This window comes from Rutidosis leptorrhynchoides, chromosome 5 (assembly GCF_046630445.1).
Source record: "Rutidosis leptorrhynchoides isolate AG116_Rl617_1_P2 chromosome 5, CSIRO_AGI_Rlap_v1, whole genome shotgun sequence".
Taxonomy (NCBI): Eukaryota; Viridiplantae; Streptophyta; class Magnoliopsida; order Asterales; family Asteraceae; genus Rutidosis; species Rutidosis leptorrhynchoides.
Window position 1 is genome coordinate 449,413,638 of NC_092337.1, and position 14,603 is coordinate 449,428,240.

At 32.8% G+C, this 14,603-nt stretch overlaps 3 long non-coding RNA genes across 6 annotated transcripts; 1 reads left to right on the forward strand and 2 right to left on the reverse strand.

Moving 5' to 3' along the window:
• Positions 1–153: 153 nt before the first annotated feature.
• On the forward strand, positions 154–2,568 carry LOC139846646 (uncharacterized). The gene is made up of 3 exons (XR_011759124.1): positions 154–326; positions 1,077–1,145; positions 2,243–2,568. It is a non-coding gene; the product is annotated as an uncharacterized lncRNA (long non-coding RNA).
• Positions 2,569–7,449: 4,881 nt separating this feature from the next.
• LOC139847291 (uncharacterized) lies at positions 7,450–8,829 on the reverse strand. The gene is made up of 3 exons (XR_011759427.1): positions 8,686–8,829; positions 7,804–7,970; positions 7,450–7,663 (listed from the first exon to the last, which is right to left on the reverse strand). It is a non-coding gene; the product is annotated as an uncharacterized lncRNA (long non-coding RNA).
• A 205-nt stretch (positions 8,830–9,034) lies between these two features.
• Positions 9,035–12,033, reverse strand: LOC139847290 (uncharacterized). 4 transcript variants are annotated; one of them, XR_011759426.1, is made up of 6 exons: positions 11,706–12,033; positions 11,168–11,463; positions 10,313–10,612; positions 9,942–10,045; positions 9,624–9,688; positions 9,035–9,514 (listed from the first exon to the last, which is right to left on the reverse strand). It is a non-coding gene; the product is annotated as an uncharacterized lncRNA (long non-coding RNA). The 4 variants fall into 4 exon arrangements; XR_011759424.1 differs by having other exon boundaries at positions 9,035–9,688; positions 11,893–12,033; XR_011759423.1 differs by having other exon boundaries at positions 9,035–9,688.
• Positions 12,034–14,603: the final 2,570 nt, after the last annotated feature.

Below are 14,603 nucleotides of genomic sequence, written 5' to 3' on the forward strand. Positions count from 1 at the left end.
CCCCAATTGATGGGAAATAGGCTGAATATGAGTTGAAAATGGGGTTGACAGCATTCGTAAATTTGAGGGACTAAGGGTGCAAATATGAAAAAAAAAATTAACACTCAAATGAGTCGAGAGGTCATTTCTAGCTCTAAACAATTTTGGAAAACACTCTCACGTTTTAGAAAGAGAAGTGGCGATTTAGAGAGAGAGAGCAAGAAGGAGGTGATTTTGATGGAATCAAGCTTTAATACTCTAGATTATTTCAATTAGGGTTCCATCTAACACCGTGGGAGTGCATGCATGACTCGATTTCATCTTCCTTGTCATCATCTTCATATTAGGTAAGAACTCTAACTTTGCATAAGTGGGTTTTCTTAAATTGGGGATTTATGGTGTCGCTTAAAGTTGAAACTAGCTCATACATGATGGTTAAACATCATGGATGAACTAGGGATTGGGGGTTGGAGTTTGATGATGTAATAAGTTAGATTAAGTTCATAATTAGTGTTAGTTGTACATGTAAGTAACTTGGTTTTGTTGGGAATATTTTTGTGTTGATTTGAGTTGAATTGGGTCAATTTTGGGTCAAACTCGTCACTATAAATCTGCACGAAACATGATTTTGTAAAGGTCATATCTTGTAAACCGTGGCTCCGTTTAGGGCGTGTGAGCACTTTTTGGAAATGTCTTTGACTGTACTTTCCAATGAATAAGTTTGTATTTACTCATTTGGTGATCAAATGGGTCAAAATTTGTTGTCAATAAGGGGCTATCCAAGTGGTCAATTTGGGTAAAAATGGTTTAAATTGTTATTGTTTGGGACTTTGGGCTTGGTGCAAGTGTCAATAATTTTAGGGTGTTGTTGGGTTTGAATTACCACATGTAGTGGTGATGGGTTGAGCCTTTTGGGTCAAGTACAATAGGTGATTAGATTGTACTTGTTTGTATAGGTCAAAATTACCGCCCGTAGTGGTAATTTCGTTGTGTCCATTTTGGCGAGCAAGGTGTAATCCATCGTTTATAGGATTGTGTTGTCAGAATTCTCTTATAGAGAATGAGTTTTATGTTTTTGTATGTCTATGTGTATATAGGTGACTACTTGCTCGGATATGAGGACGGCAATATTGCTTAAACGATATTGTGTTGATAGAGATTCCAAGGTGAGTAGAGTATTTATATATGCATGTATATAAGTTGTTTGCTTGTAGGAAGTGGCAAGTGACATTCGAGCGTATGCATTCACTCTTCGTTGGCCACTTGATGCAAACCGGGATGACAATGGGTGAGGAAAAACCAGTGACCCGCGGGTACCCGATCCGCGATGGACGGGTAAAATCATTGAATCTTACCCGCGGGCACGGGTACGGGTAAAAATTTATATCCCCCACCGGGTCTCGGGCGGGTCGCGGGTATATACTACCTGTCGCGGGTAAAACCCGACCCGTGATTACATGAGACTTTTCTTAATTTACGCACGAATTAATACTTACAATTATTAAATTTAAAAGCTATTTTACTAGTATTTGAATAATGATTAAATATATAATATTATATACAAGTAAAAAAATTAATTTTCACGTCATTATACATATTGCGGTTATATAATTAATAAAATTATTTGGATTTTCTATTATAAAGTTGTATATTATTATTACCTGCGAGTTACCCGCGGGTCACGGGTATTCGCGGGTCACGGGCGTGGGCGAAAATTTTTTACCCGTGGGCGGGTAACGGGTCTCAACGTGCAAAAAAGAAACCCGACGGGCGGGTCGCGGGTATATAGAACCCGTGCCCGTTACCCGCGGGCGCCATCCCTAGATGTAAAGTGGTGAGTGATATCTGTATGGTTTCACTCTTCGTTGACCACGTTTGCGGTTTGAAATGTGGTGAGTGTTACTCACTCTTCGTTAGCCACACGGTGCGGTGGAATGTGGTAAGTGTCACTTATCGGTTTCGCTTTTCGTTGACCACATTCGTGTGTACGTGGCGGTGCCATCCCGAAAGCGCCTTCGTTGGCCACTTACATATGTTAAATAGTATTATTTCATTTGATAACTAGCACTATTGGGTATGGTTAACCATATTTGTGTGTGTTTGTAGTTTAGCATATTATATTGTGATTATATGCAATTGTGATGCTAGTTTGTATGCGGATTTGTGAAGTATGAGCAAGGAAATAGGTTATGTATGTATGCAAATAACTATTGCACTCACTAAGCATGTTGGTTACTCCATTGTTGTTTACCTTTTTCTATAGGTACCCGTTGGATGTATTGGAGAATTCTAGTAGTTCGACTAGAATGCTAGAAGCTTGCTTGAGTTTGGTGGATTTAGCTCTTGGATATTTGACTTCGGTTGGGGATGGATAGTCCTCGGGATCATGCTCATGGTATCGGGTTGGGATGTCGAGTCTTAATCTTTATGTCGTGTAATTGGGTCGAAATTGTTATATTGGTTAAGTCACGAGCCGTGGTTCAAGCGGTTGCATATTTGGTGTATCGTTTTAACACTTTGTTAACTTGTTTGATAAATGTCAACATGTATGGACATTTTGGGTTGTATTTGAATACCTTGACATTTTGGAAATGGGTCAATACTTAACTTAGAATTGCAGGTCTGTTATGTGTGTTACTGCGTGTCGCGCATGCCCTGGCGAGTCGCGCAATATAACTAAGTCTGGCATCAATTTTTGAATTAAGCTTCGGCATTTAAAACCTTTTGTGACGCGCGCCTCGCAACCATTTGGCGTGCCGCGCCAATGTAGTGTAACTGGGACTGTTTCAAAAAAACAAATCTTGTCACTTTTCGTAAACGGGTTGTAGTCATTTCACATGTAAATAGCGATACTAAGAAAATTGGAAAAAAAAAATAAGAATTATTTAAGAGCTTGTGGTGTTGACAAATTTTAAAAATTGTGCGTTGCACGGTGGGTAAAATAATCGTGCAAAATTAATTGATTTTTTATACAATTATTCTTTTAAGTTTAAAAGCATGTGGTGTTGACAAATTCTAAAAGTTCTTTTAAGTTTAAGAGCTCGTGGTATTGACAAATTTTAAAAGTGATTTTGAGTGGTGTTAGTAACTTAATGTCTACAAAAAAAATTCACACCGCAATTTTTTTTAATTATATATAAATTTTATACGGTATAATATTTAGAGAAAATATGAGTACATTGAAAATTTGTCATAGAACGTAACATTAGTAAAGTCTAAGTTATATTATTTTAGAATTATTACATACAATTAGTTTTTCAATAAAAGTGTAACCCGCAAGTTTAATTTTAAAAAAGTTGTGAGTCATTTAAGCAAAATAATGATACTCGAATGAGTCGTCATGTACAATTAATATTATAATAGTTATATTTGCGTATGTGTAAAATCTCATCATATATGCACTCATTTAATTCATTTAATATTTTAATCATCATATTGTATATACACATCGTTTTTATTTATTGAGAGTATGTAGACTATGGATGTAGTCGGATCATTCTTATGAAAAATCGGGTTGTATAATGTGTGCATCTATATCAAATTGTGATATGTTCATATGGATGAAATCACAAATTTCTTGTGAAAATGAGAATTCATAATCTGTTGCATCCATATTAATTTAGGAATATTCGTAACTATTGTTGAATTTGACGGATGTTACAGAATACACCAATTTTGAAATTATAAAATACCCTTTAAGCATTAAAATATAGGAGAATGCATTGCCCATGCGTTGCACGTTGTATATTACAGTTATTGGATGGTATTTGAGTCGGTTTAGTTATGAGTTGAATTAATGATGTGTTGCTTTCATTATTGAGGCTCGTGTTATCGTACATGTGATCATATGTTTGTCCCATATAATAAACGAATCGTCTAATAAAATACATGATATATAAAAAATTCAAAATATCATGAATATACAAATACAATAATCACATTATAAACATTAAAAAGGGAATCTTCGGACGAATCCATCCAACATAGAGCCAACCACGTGTCTTCTTGGCTAGTCTATGTTTTACATTTTTTTTTAAACCCTCGGTAGCTACAAAAACAAACAAACAGGCATTATAAAATCTTTTGTGTGAAACAACAATTTTATTGTTTGTCCCTCTATGCACCCACGTTTATATATACCCATAAATTGTAAAAATGGTTTACTTCAATTATATAAAAATAATCAATAAGGGACTTTTGAGGATCCCTATATTTAAATATAAGTTGACGTTTTATTCATATGAACACATAAAATGATGAATGATAACAATTTAATGTAAAACTCAAAAGTTATATATATATATATATATATATATATATATATATATATATATATATATATATATATATATATATATATATATATATATATATATATATATATATATATTATCAAGATAATCAATGACAGACTTTTGATAATCCCTATATTTAAGTATAAGTTGATGTTTTATTCATATATAAACACATAAAATGATGTAAGTAATGAATGATAACAATTTAATGGGAAACTCAAAAGTTATAATCAATTATTACATATATATATTCGAATATAATATATATATATATATATATATATATATATATATATATATATATATATATATTAAATAATATTTTAAATCATAAATAATATATAAATTACATATGTTTACCTCATGATACATAACTTGAATATATATCTTTTAGTAATATGGTGTGATCTTCCCATTGTATGATTGCTATTGAATCGAGGGGAATCTGAAAGTAACCGGAAAAACCGTCAAGGAAACAATAGTATTCATTTCCTGATAGACGTTCCAACATTTGATCGACTAAGGGTAATGGAAAATGATCTTTTCGGGTTGCATCGTTTAGTTTACGATAATCTATGCAAACCCTCCAACCGGTGACTTTTCATGTTGGAATAAGCTCATTATTCTCATTTTGAATTACGGTTGTCCCTCCCTTTTTGGGTACCACTTGAACAGGACTAACTTATGTCAGAAATGGGATAGATCAGATTGGCGTCCAGAAGTTTGATTACTTCTTTCTTGACGACTTCTTGAATCATAGGGTTGACCCTTCTTTGCCTTTGTACTGAAGGTTTGAAATCATCTTCCATGAAGATCTTGTGGATGCAATAGTTGGGGCTGATTCCTTTTATGTCGGAGATCTTCCAAGCAATTTCCTTCTTATGTGATTTCAAAACTTGAATCAATTTCGCCTTTTCTTGTGGCTTGAGGTCTTTCGAGATGATCACAGGGAGTTGCGATTCTCCTTCTAAGAATGCATACTCCAGATTGTCGAGTAACTTCTTTAATTCCAATTCCGGGGGGTTCCTCGATAGATGGCTTCATCCTAGCTATCTCCTTTCGGTCTAACGAGTCATAGTTCTCCTGGAATTCTGATTCTTCATTAGCGGTCACTGATGCTATCTGTTCTTTATTTTTGGAAATTGTCCTTCTTAATGCTTCCTCCTCATAAACGTCTTCTTTAGTCTCGAAGGTAGGTTCGGGAATCTCCTCGCAGTCCTCCTTTGACTGGGTTCCGATATACCGGAATGAAATTCGTTTCTTCATTCGGTCTTCTCCTTAAGAGGGGTAGAGGAATGTCTTGTCCTAGTGGTGCTATTTGGATAGTTTTGCCAAGAAAATTACTTTCAGAGAGGGGAGATTTGTGTTGACTAAGGTTTATGGCTGAATGGTTGTCGAGATTTCCTTTAGGAGGTGTAAAGAACAGATCCTTAGAAATTTGATCTTGACTACATATAGCCATGGTTTCTTCCAGGTATTAATGGACGAGTTCTTGAAAGGAATCAGAGAGATTCACATCTTCTTCGCGAGGATGGTTCATGAGATGATCAACATTGAATGTGATTTCTTCTCCTCCAACCCTTAGTTTCAATGATTTCTCGTGCACATCAATTACGGCCTTGGCAGTATTCAGGAATGGTCTGCCAAGAATGAGTGGGACCTTCATGTCTTCCTCAATATCCATAATGACGAAATCAATGGAAAATACGAACTTATCCACTCTGACTAGGACATCTTCAGCTATTCCTCGAGGAATCTTAACTGATCTGTCCGCGATTTAGATAGTCATTCTGGTAGGCCTTAAGTCATTTAATCATAGCTTTTTGAATAACGAATAGGAAATTAGGTTTACACTGACCCCAAAGTCTGCTAACGCATTGCTAATTTGGACATCTTGCAGGTAGCAAGGTACCGTAAATCTTCCTGTATCTCCTAACTTAGGGGGAATTCCATGTTGTAACACTAACGAGCATTCTTCACTTAATGGCAAGCTAACTATCTCTCTTAATCTCTCTTTGTTTGAAAGTAGTTCTTCGAAAAATTTAGCGCAGTTTGGCATTTCTACTAAAGCATCTACTAGTCGTACATTCAAATGAAAATTCTTAATAATATCCCAATACTTGGCGAATTGCGTTTCTTGTTTTTCCTTCCTAAGCCTACCTGTGAAAGGTATGCGGGCGCGCGGAATAATTTACGGGGCCTTAGGAGAGATAGGTTCCGGTGGATTGACAACTGGGTCAATGGGCACAGGTTCCATATCGTAAAATTCTTGTCTGAGTATATTGACAGTTGTTTCTTTCCCTCCTCTAGTGATTACTAGGGCATCAAACTCACTACACTCTATATCAATTTTAGTGGTTAAACTTTTAAGCGTAAGCTGAAAATTGGTGATTAATTCTTCAAAAGTTTTTATCAAAATGTCGAACTTATTTTGATATTCTATGACTTGAAGGTTTATCATGTATTGCTTTTTCATAAATTCAGCTAAAATTTCCTTAGAGTGGAGAGTAGGTTTGTGTAACGGGAAGATTATATTATGATCCGAGCTATTCTGCTGTTTATGTGCCCGTTTAGGGTAGGGATACCTTAGAATGGTTCTAGTAGCATCGGAGTTCCTACTTAATTTATAGAAATTCTACTTAATACACTAAAATGTTTAAATAAGCATATTTATGATTTTTGAAGTCAATATATATATATATATATATATATATATATATATATATATATATATATATATATATATATATATATACTAGATTTAAGAGCCCGTGCGTTGCACGGGGACTCTTCCGCAACAATCATGAATCTTAAATGATATAACAATTAACGATATGTAAAAAAAAAAACTCGTACGTATTTCTAAATGTTTTAATATTTATTACAACCAAATGATTAGTAGTATTATTGAAATCGCAAACACTACTAATGTACTTCTTCATGACGCTACAAAAATGAATATAATTCATAAAAACAAAAACTACCTCACAAACTTTATGGACATTGTAATAGGACAAATGAATCACCATTGACTTTTAATAATCATCATTATATTTTATATAGTGTTAGTAAGGTTTAGTGGGACATGGCTTATATTCAATGTAGCTATTTAATACATATAAAATAAAATTGAAAAGCTAACATTTAAAAGAAAGTTTACTTAATACGTTGGTCTAGTGCAAAGTCATAACCTTCTAGATATATGTTTTTTACAATGCTGAGTTTGTGGATGTACTTAATCACCATAAATACAAACATAACGAAATGAGACTGAAAGATGATTTTCGGTTAAATTGTAATACAGCTAAATAGACCTCAATACAATATTTGACTCACCAACTGGCAAGCTGTATTTCAGTAACCGGAGATGCATGTCTATGGCTTTGTACCTGCATATCCATAGAGTACAAGTAGCAGGTGATCAAGCTTATTAATAACTTTAAAAAGATAATGTCGTAATGTTTTGTGAACACTACGGTTAGTGTGAATATATTAAAGGATTAATAAATTCATTTGATGAATTTTTTACATGTGACGAACACTGTTCGACATTCTGCTGATTTCAGTAACCGGAGATGCACGTTTGCTGGTATGGTGGTTGAAGTACCGAGAGATTCCGTATGCGGAATTAATTTGGAGCGTTGGTTCGAACATGTGCGTCTCTCTCAGGTGGATGTTTGCTTGTATAACATTTCCCTATTCAATTCAGAATGTAGAATTTAGATGCATATGAATTGTTATCATGTTCACTTTGTACCCGTGCAGACCTAAATTAACTCATTAATAACAGCATACAACCTACACTACTGTACAGTTGCTGTTTTGTTGTTGCCCAGCAACCCAACAGCTGCAACATACACTTTTAAAACTTATTTAGACTCGAAAAATTTAAACATATCGTATACTGTTTTTAAAGCTTGTCGGGAATAATTTTATCCCAATTATTAGTTTTCATCCAAAGTTATCTATTTTCAACCTACGGATCCGAAAAGTAGGCCGAGAGTCATTTTGACACTTTTACCACAAATGACACTAAAATTAGTTAACGACCCAAACTCTTATCCATAGTACCTAAGTGATCCAAAATCATTTCACATTCCATTATACTAAATTATTTATAAAACTTAAAGTTCATCATAGACTAAATTATTTCCAACAAAAAATAAAATAGACATACCCGATACACCCAATACCAGATCAAACATGCCATTGTTAAGCAATCAATTTTATGTGATAATTAACCAGTTAATTTCGCCTAGTAAACTAAAACCCTATTTAACCTTTCCCCATTTCTAAACCATCTGACCCACCCATCTCGTCCTCAACTACTTAAAAACCAAGTTAAAATCAAAGTGAAAAGGCTCAGCCAACACATCATAAGTTAAAGTAGGAGGTTAATTGTAAAACTTACAGAGAACATATGACGAATCTTTCTGGAGCGCGGCTAATTCATTTTTGGCGATTGGAGCAACACCATTTTTCATTGCCCCACCATCACAAAGAGTCGGTCTATATCGTCAAATATACATTGAAACACGTCACTGAAAAAGGTTGGAGAGGGATGCATGTACGAAATTGATTCAAAAAATAATTTAGTATATAAAAAAGGAAGTTAATATGAACCAAATGATCGATGCGTATAAATTGATCGATGCATATAAGTCAGTGACACAATTCAAAAACTTAAATATAGCAAATAAATATATATTATTAACAGATACGGGATATCAATAACGGGACAGAAGGGGTGCTCTCACCCATAACAGGTTGGAAAAGGTCAACCTCACTATAACGTTCTAGGACCCGCATCTGCAGTCCTCAGCAGCCAATAATCCATTGTGGTAAGCACCATGTACTGAAGTAGGATGGTCAACGCTAGTTGCTTCCCCTGCAAAGAATAAGTTATCTACATGTATCCTTACCTTTCCATACAGATCATGGGGTTTCCCTACTGCATTGTAGCTATAGGATCCGAGTGACTTTACATAACTGCCCCAGTGAGACACTAAATGCTGAATCTGCATACAAAAAGAAACATCAGGTGGTGATTTTGACCCATGTCCTTTTGAATGGAACATCCAGATTATGATGTATAGCGAACATTAAAGTCAAAGAACTACTACAATGTTTCAACACAGCCAAATCAACATAAAAAATCAACTGTAATTGTCAAAACCTACTTTTACCCGTTACCGTCAGTGCTCCACCCAAATACTTGGCCAACACTTGGCCAACTCTAACTAATGATGAAAAAAAGACATTCATCATTAATACACTTATAACATCAAAAAGCTGCACCGCAGTTACTAAAAAATAACCGTTTAAAATTAAAGAACCGTTTAGACAAACCTTCAAATGTTCATATCAAAGTGATCCTTGTCATTATAACTCATATTCACAAGTATATCAGACCCCTACAATCATAAATCATTCTGGAGCTGTAAGGAAAATCAATGGCAGCGGAAACAAAAAAAAAAAAAAAAAAACAAATCTGAAAATAAATACTTAATACAGAAAAATGAAACGAAATGCAAAAAAAAAAAAAAATGTTAGAATTGGGTATAATTAACAGAAATCCATAAACTCTATAACAAATATAAACAGATTTATGATAAGTTTTAGAAACAAATTCGATAATAACAAACAATACAAAAAAGAAAACCTTACTTGATGTCTCTGATGGTTCTTCTCCCCAACTAATTTTGGAGAAAAAAGTATTTTTGAATTTAGTCATCAAAGATCAATCAGATTCATCGGTTGTTAATCAGAACCTGAGAAATACAATTAAATGTTGTTAAATAAGTTAATTAAATATATGTTTTAAATATATATATATAAATAAAAAAAATAAAGATTACTTCTTACTGTGTTTAATATGATTAAATATTGAAAGGTAACTATTTAAATTAATGCTACAGTGTGCTGTGACAACGTATTATTAAAAAAGGTAACCCGTCTGGAGGAGTGCGGTATAACGCAGCTTGTTCGTGTACCCGGAAGCAGTAATACAGATGAAGAACAAAAAACATTAAGAGTACCTGAAGAGCACATAGTATGCATGGAAGACAAATATACATCTGACATACAAGAAGATGGGCTCAAGTCTTCAGGGTTTGCCGACGTTCCGGCAGAAGAAGATGACTCGCGAATAAGAACAACGCCCATACGATTACGATACTGGAACATGTTCTTGACAGCTATTTGTCTTGGAGACACCGAAAATGTAGTAAGAGGAACATCATATCCAATAACAATCTGAATAAGAACCTCGTTAGGTTGGTGAACGTTCCTTCGACGTCTCATAGTCCCATGTGTATCATAAGCGCCTGTTGTTATAGCTAAACATGCAAAAAAACTGTAAGTTAAACTCTATAGGCTATGTGTAGTGTTATAGTATTCTGTTACTGATTCCAATGATATTGCCAAACTCTATAGGCTATGTATCTTTATCTAATGATGAATACTACCTTTGGAACCACAAAAAGATTTATAGGTTGACATTTGACCAGCTCAAACTCAAATTATTTATATCATGATACTACTATATCTTTTGTAATCATATATAATGTATCATTTATAATTATAAAATTTACACCGTATATCATATAAAAAGAACAAAAAAGTGGTTGTAGGTCAAGATGATCCAACTCATTTTAGTGTACACCCAATTATAATTTTTTGACCCGCCCATTTTGCCACATCTACCATTTCATTATATTTTATCACTACTTTCATTTTACTATATCACCATTTTGATATCTAATCTAAATGAAGTATAATAAAAGACTTTATACTAAAATATTAAAGAAAAAAATCCACATTATGCAATGAAGCGAAGTAAAGGAGATTCAGCTATGTAAAAAGACACACAAAAGAAAAAAGTTAACAAATACCTGAGGAGAAGCAATGAGTGCCAAAAATATAAAAACCCTACCGCCGCTTCAGACTTGACCATTTAATATATTACATAAAGTCACCGGACATCATCAGTAGCAGACCACCTCTCGGGATGTGATCACACACATATACAATATTAGCCCCGCAGAAACATTGTTACTGTTTCCTGATCGAAGGAATACACCAAAAAAGAGTGCCAACAAAAATGCCGAGACTTATTAGCCCTGCTCAAAATTGCCGAGATAGATAAGATCGGTGATAAGCGGCCAAATATTCTACCATATAACATCATCTGCATTGAATAAGAACCATTAAGAGTACATATCATTGTTTCCTGATCAAAGGAATACACACAAAAAAACACGATAATACAACTAAGAGTATGTATCATTAAATACGGAATCAAGAAAACACCGAAAAAAGAAAAACACAAACCTTAATTGCCAACTCAAAATCGATAATACATCTGTAAAATCGATAAATAAATAAAAAATCGAGAAAACACAAAAAAAAAAAAAAAATAAATAAATATACTTGTTATCATCGCAATATGTGAAGCAATCAAGGAACAATCGAAGTAAGAACGATGCTATTCCAGTAAAATCGAAAGCAAAAAAGGATATTCAATCATCAATTTGTACAAAAATCACTAAATTGCATTAGGATAGTCGCCATAGATGGAGCAGATAAAATTAGGTTTAAGAGAGAAGGGCGGTTTTACGTGATTTGCAATCGCCGTTTATCCCCAATCATCCGTTTATCAATCGCCATTTTAGGGTTTCTGTAGAATGGGTGAAAGAGACCACGAAGGATGGGAATTAGGGTTTGAGTTTGGTTTGGGTTCAACAGAGGACGAAGGAAAATGCTGAGTGATCCCGTTTTTTTTTTTCTTCTATTTTGTTTGTACAGCGTGGCATGCTTATTGTTAATGATAATTAGCCTATGATTAACATGTCAGCATCTTAGATTAGGATTAATTTAATGATTGCCACGTGGGATTTTTTTCACTATTTATAAGATGTAATAGATAGATAGATAGATAGATAGATAGATAGAAGATAGATAATATATATATATATATATATATATATATATATATATATATGAGTGAAAAATAAAGGCCGGTGGTGTAATGATATATTTATAATAAATAAATAAATCCATAAGAATCTTTAATTACACGAAATTGAGGGTTATAGTTTGACCAAACAATGAGTATAATTTCCATATATGTCTTTTTAATGCACTTTTAAGCTAATTAATGCTTTCATATAGATATATAATTAGTTTAAGACCCGCAAAATTTGTGAATTTATTTCATTGATTAATTCAAATATGGTATTTTGAATTTAAATTGCTGATAGGAATTATTTGTAAGTTGATATACAATTGAAAAAAATAAAAGGCAATATGAATGAATATTGCGGGTTCAAAACAGAAACTAAGTAATTGGAACATTGAATTGATAACATTGAAAATCTTGCGGGTTCGAACCAAAAAAAGTAATTGAATTCATCATTATGCTAACATATATATAGAATAGTAAGACATTGCATGAGGTATTCAAACGTAGTAAAATGAATGTATTCAAAATTAAGTGATTTAAAAAAGAATTGGTATCGTATTTACATATGATTGTAATATTTGATTAATAATACTAAATTATGAAGATTTCGGGCGAGAAATTCAAAGAGTACTTAAACCATTAATAATGTTGAGACTTTAAATGAACATGTATTGCCAACAAGCCAATGCCAATTATTGTATGGTGAGTATTGCATGCATCTTGCTTAGAGTTATTTCGCATAATGAGTATGCAATAATATTAATGGTTGGATGCAAAATCATTATTTTTTCAGTTTAAAAAGACAATGAATTTTGTTATGTAATTCATTTTAATATTCATTTCTCACTATAAAGAGCGGTTCATATATTATTTTTTTCTAAACTACTTTAAAGTTTATCCATTCGACCTATATCAATTTAGTGGCTAACTCGATTATTTGTCAACCAAAGTATATTTTGAGACATTTACAAGCCAATTGAAATATAGTTAATGCCTACTAAAGTTACATTCAATATTTAAACTCGAACACCGACCCAAATATAGTTTCACGAGTGTCATTCAAGTGAAATAAATATTACTTAAGACATCGTCATTCAATGCCGAATTTTTAAGTATATAATTTAGTAATTTGTCCAAAAAATGTGTTGACAATAGGTTCCAAAAGAGTATATGAGATATTTTTCGACATAGTCGTATGTAGAAGCATCATATGGTTGTCATGCTCTTCAAACCAACACTTATATACTTCAGCGAATTTGGATTGATCAAAAAGATAAGAATAAAAGTACGTACCAATAATTGATTGTGTAATATATTTTTAAAGAGACCATGATTGTTGTTAAATTTACAAAATTTATATATTTTGTTAATTCTGTGCGTTAAATGGTTGATAAAAAATAATCTTTACAAAGTTATTTGAGGTTTTCGTTTACTTTTATAATCAGTTACTCTCTCCGTTCAAAAGAGTGACATCTAAGAATTTTTGTTAGATTTAAGTTATGTATGATTAATATTAGTATTATCCATATATCTAAGGTATTTTTGACTGAATTTATTAAAAAAATTAGTGATTTAGAGTAATAAATAAGGGTAATTAAGAGTTTGATGATATTTAATAGTCATTTTTTCAACTAAACAATTTTTTTGAGACCATTATAAATAGTAAAGTGAACATTTATTTTGAAACTGATTATGTACAATGGAGACATCTTTGATGGCTCGATGTACTTGCATTACTTTCATAGCCCAATTCCAACTCCACAAATGAAGAAAGTCTAGATGGTTCAAGTTAAGGACACTTCTTGAATTTGAAATTAAATATGTTATTTCATAATACCTATTTTCATCATATAATACAACATTCAAGTGTCTCATCTCAATTTGTATATTATAGTGGCTTGCATAAGGGCATAAGATGAATGACGTTACCATTGATATAAAATTAACCAAGAAATTTTATGTAAACAATCCTATTTAACAAGTTTAAATAAGCAATATTTAAACTTTAACAATTAACCGTACAATAATAGAAGCGGCTCTAATACCACTGTTGGTGATTCAAGGTTTTCAGGAAAAAAAATTTTGTCTATTATTATCATGTTCACAAACATACAATAACTGATAATATACAGCGGATGCATTGTAATTTATTAAAACAATCTCCAAGTTGGGTCCATATATATTATTAAGTAAATCTAATACCAAGAAAGAATATATTGTAACTCTCTTTGAAGATCACGAATTAATGGAGAGAAACCTTTCTTTAAAGATCACAGTTTGTTAGAAAGAAATCTACGATTGAAAGTACGGTCGTCTCTAATTAATTTTATAAGTTTTTTAGGCGACAGTAGGACGAAAATGAGTTT